The sequence below is a fragment of the Lagopus leucura genome, unplaced genomic scaffold, assembly GCF_019238085.1.
Source record: "Lagopus leucura isolate 7727_CA_CO unplaced genomic scaffold, USGS_WTPT01 Super-Scaffold_100159, whole genome shotgun sequence".
Lineage (NCBI taxonomy): Eukaryota > Metazoa > Chordata > Aves > Galliformes > Phasianidae > Lagopus > Lagopus leucura.
The window spans coordinates 4,645,317-4,650,433 of NW_024962335.1; the positions used below are offsets into that span (position 1 = coordinate 4,645,317).

At 35.0% G+C, this 5,117-nt stretch overlaps 1 long non-coding RNA gene across 1 annotated transcript; it reads right to left on the bottom strand.

The window, feature by feature from the left end:
• Positions 1-891: 891 nt before the first annotated feature.
• LOC122190421 lies at positions 892-3,954 on the bottom strand. Its single transcript, XR_006182120.1, has 3 exons — positions 3,861-3,954; positions 2,479-2,547; positions 892-1,563 (listed from the first exon to the last, which is right to left on the bottom strand). It is a non-coding gene; the product is annotated as an uncharacterized LOC122190421 (long non-coding RNA).
• Between the last annotated feature and the right edge of the window lie 1,163 nt (positions 3,955-5,117).

Here is a 5,117-nt window from a genome sequence, read left to right on the forward strand (position 1 = left end):
TGAAGAACATAATGAATTTAATGTATGTAAGAAACAAAATTTACTTTTTTTTTAATTAAAACAAAAAACAGCAACAAAAACAAAACTAGTCACATGTTTTACCTTATTTTTGTGAAACAAGTGCATCAGACTGGTTTTATGGCAGTGATTACCATTCCTCGTGAGTTCTCAAGGTACTCATCAGATTTCTGTTGAAATATTTTTCTTCCTGTGCTTTATCCTTGACAATAATTATCCACAAATGTACTACTGCCAAAAAGACAGTGAACTGTGAAGCAAGGGATATTTGTCTCTGCTAAGATAGGACTTTTGAAAGTCTGGTAAAGATACATTACCAAATTCTTCATTTAGTTGAATCTCTGATTGCAACACTACACATTCCATGTGAAAATCTGCAAGTAATGTATTTATGTTGACTGAAATGGAGTTGAAATATACAAAGAAGTGACAATTTCTTTTGACATCTTGAAATCTATTCTCAAATTCCTGTATCGAAGTGTAAAACAGAACTACATATTTTTCACTGTTTACAGGACTGCATTCAGCCACTGTATCAAAATATGTGAATTACTTGCTATAACTTGAGCTTGCCATATTTACATTTCATTTCAAATGTTATCATCTGAAGCACATAGCAGGGAGTACAAGCCATAGTGCAAGATGCTCATGCCTGGCCAACCTGATAATTTTTAAGAAATGTTATCTTACTAAATATTTTGACTCCGTCCTCCATAAGATCCTCATAGAGAAACTTGAAGAACGGATAGAATGTGTAGATAGTCAGGTGGACCAAGAACAGGCTATATGGCCAGAAGATAGTAGTTTGTGCAAATTCTTACTGGAGATCATTAACTAGTGGAGTATCCATACAGGTCAATACTAAATCCTGTCCTGTTTAACACCTTCATGAATAATCTGGACAATGGAATTGAACATACTCCCATTAAGTCTGCAGATGACACAAAACTGGAGGAAGTGGCAGATTAATCAGATGTTCTGAGTTTAAATAGCATTATTTTGATAGTATGAGAGTTGCAGGCTTAGCTTCTATTAGCAGAGCCCAGAAGCTGCCACATATCAGAAATTCCTTTCCAGCTGGTTCCAAAAAGGACCTACCCCTGGCCAAAGCTGAGCCAATGAACAATGCCAGTTGTGCCTCTGTGAAAGGAGATAAACAACTAAAAAAAAACTCCACAATAACTTCTGTACAAAAGCAGCTGGGATAGACGAATGAGAAACTGTGGAGACAAACAGCAACCCAGACACCATGGTCAGGCCAGAAGGATGGCAGGAGTTGCTGCAGGCACAGAGTAGAATTCCTCCTGCAGCCTATGGGGCACCATGCAGAGCAGATCTCCACATGCAGTCTGTGGTGGAGCCCATAGTGCAGCAGGTGGATGTAGCCTGAAGGAGACCACAGCCCATGGAGAGACTTTCACAGGAACAGACCCTGGACCGGAGCTGTAGCCCATGGGTATGAGTCCAGATGGGCCTGCTTGAGCAGAGATTTTAAACTAGATGTCATCCGGAGGTCCCCCACAGCCATCCAGGGATTGTGTGATTCTGTGAAGTAAAGGTATTACTTAAATACACAAACAGTTAAATTTATAACAGAAGCATGGTGTTTGAACATAACATACTCTGTTCCCACTGTTTCCAGGTGTAGGGCTCTTATATAGTTGAAAGAGGTAAGTCTGAAATTTTTCAAAAGAGACTCTTAAATAGGATTGGGAAGTAATTTTTGCTCTATGTAATTTTCAAGTTTTGCAAGCTCTACTTTTGTAGTAATGAAGAAAAAAATCCTTCTAAAGGTTCCCATAAAAAAAAAGGGAGATGATAATCATTTTCAAATACCCACTAGAATTCACTTGAGTGAAGGAGGAAACTCAAACTGTATTCTAAGTGTCTTTTTGTTTAATATTGTGCAGGAAAATTGATGTGCTCTAATCCCCATAGAAATCAACTGTATTGAGCTCTTTCCTGATTAAGATTAGCAATACTGACAAAAAAAGCCTCTACTAATATTTAATTGAAACAAGCAAATTTTCATGAAGAGTTTTCATAGTAATAAACTACCAAATAAGGAATTCTCATATGCTTTGTTTTCAACTATATTTTTAAAGACACTGGTTTTTTTTTTGTGTTTTTTTTGTGTTTTTTTTTTTTGTGTGTGTGTGATTTCTTAATATTCTGCTTGGTAGGGATCCTGTGTTATTGCAATATATTTCTGTTTTTGCCTTTCTGCCTTCAATTCCTACTTGATTTTTTTCCCCTCTTTTTTAAAAAAAATGTGAGTTCTAATTCACTGATCACATACATGTACTGAACATGGAGTACATTATGTTAGTGAAAACAAAAGCCAATCATCTGAAATATCATTTCATGATAGAAAATTAAATATGTAAAAACAACTTCTCCTACAGGAAGCTCACTAGTCCTTACTCATAATCATGCCCCATAAGTGATGCATATACTTACAACTATAACTGAGTTGAGCAGTTTTAAGCAGTTTAAAATAAATGCACAGCAGTGTCATCTACATCTTATCTGAAACACAGGAAAATAAGCTGCCACAGGATATATCTATTTTAATGCAATACAATACCATTACATGGTCTTACATTAATATTATCTGTACATACAAAAATCAGTATTTAATTTGTATTTTTTACATTTTATTACTGTGAGATTATCAGTTTGATTATAGAAGAAAATAAATCATAATGCATTTAATGGAATATTTTAGATAAATTCTATTACTTTAGCTTGTAGAACATTAAAAACTGCTGAAGTGTTTGTTGCTTGACAACAAGAAACATAATTAAACTCTAGGTTACACTTAACTGCAAGATGGATGGTACTCAGTCACAGCCATTTTAAAGGACCAACAAATAGCAAGGGTCAATGTTACAACCTAGATAATTACTAATCACTTACTAGAAAAAGGGCAAAAATTCTATTATTCCAATATCTTGTATACCCTTCTCACACACAGACAGCTGAATTATGTTGCATATCTAGCATGAAGCACTACAGGATAATTTACACGATCAGGTCTTGCACTACTGGAGAAGTTAATAAAGCACCTCATAAACTTCCCTTCTGAAAGATATATGGTGCTGTTCATCGTTGATAAAGAGTAGCTTGGATTGAAATACCTACATGCATCCTGGTCCCTGATCTCTCTGGACAAGCTGTTATTTATACTGTGCAAATAACATTGCCTTCCACATACACTGCAGTACAGTTGTTAAGTAGAATACATATTACATACTGGCAGTCTTTGAGCACGTAAAACCTACATTAAAGAGTCACACAAATCTTTGTAAAATAACATTGCATAAGAAGATATTTCATTATTACACTCCTATAGATGCATAAGGCAGTTAATTTTATCTTCCAGCTTATAGGCAAAGAAGTGTAACTTCTTTTGAATTAGTTATTTTTTGTTTTATCTTTATCCCTTTACAGCTTTAAGGGAAAGGAAGATTAGCGCTGAAATAAGTTCTAATGGACATCTGCGTGGACCATTGGAGGGGAGAGGGGAGGAGCAACAATAGTTAGAAACCTCTAGCAGGAACCTAGTCTCTTTGGACCTAGACCCTTCACTGTGATCATAATTAGCCAAAAGTTTATTAAAAAAAAATAAGGACAGCATAATGTTAGTGTCAGATCTTTTACATGCTTATTAGAAGTTATACATATTATCATATCAAGCTAGTAAACTTTCGGTCTTAAAGATAAAAATCACTTGTGATTGATTACATCATCTTTTCCACAAGATAATGAGCTGTTCACAACCATTATTTTAATTATGCATCAGAGTAATCTAGTTAATATTCCTATCCCATACTACTTACCCTCACATTTTATTTGACACATTCCCAGCTGGAACACAATGGAAAACACTGCAAAGCAGCAGAATAGCAAAGTCCAAGACTGCAGGAAGTAAGGACTTGCTCAAATGCAACAGATACGGGCATTCAAAGAAAAGAAAAGAAACTACTTACATTCCAAAGGTCTCACATACAGAAAAAAAAACCAAGACTTCCAACAAGATCACCTTGCCTCCACTGCCAACTTTTAAATGAGGTCAGGGAGGGGGTGGATGTTGACTCCACCCCTTCTAGTCACTCAAATGTATTGCATGCACTGAGGTCCTCTGGGTTGGCCCTGCCTTCCTGTCAGAAGCTCAATCACTGGTTCAAGCTATGACATAGCATTTCTTCTACATCACCTATTTCTGACTGAACATATGATTACAAAAACATTCAGGCTGCAAAAAGTTCCTTGGGTGTGTACTAAATTCTGAAGAAAAAAAAATATTTCTATTTTATTAATATTTCCTTCTGGAGAAGGCCCACATAGTAAATACTAATTCCAGTTCTGACAGAGGTTACAATACACAAGGACTTCATATAAACCTCAAAGGCAATTTTATATATATTTCAATTTCTCTATAAAACCAAACTGCAGAAGAAAAGATGATTAAAAATGGCTACTTTCACTGCCATTTGCACATTCATTTATTCTCTGAATTGTGGAGTTTTGTTTTTGTTTTGTGTTAGTTTATCTGTTAGTTTCTTTTATTTTTTTTTTTTTTTTAATTGTAGAGGAATGAGACAGAACTGCTACAGCCAGAGATCTTTTAGTCTTTAGACTAAAACAAGATATGTGCAGGCTGATTTTCAACAATATTGTTTTGTAAGTTTTTTCCCCCCAAAATCAAATAGTCTAAAGTTCTTTACCTGATAAGTATTAATTAAATCCACGATTCTCTGTTTCCTTAGTAACAATTCATAGTATCACTGACATTCCAGAGAGAGCAGCAGGTGCAAGAAACCGTAAAAATGAAAAATCTTATTTTGCCAGTTACTTATGAAATATTAGATTAAAGTATATATTACCAGCTTCCTACTGAATTCAGTGCTTTCTAAGTGCAATCCTTTATCAATCTTTTAAACAGGTATGTACTGCCAGACTTTAATTCAATAGATTTTTTCTTTGTTTGGAATTCCATATTTCTGTGTCATAGGATCATGTACTTGCATCCATCCTTGTGATAAGATACAATTCTGTGTTTCAGAGTCACATGCATAGTCCTAATATTATTTCAA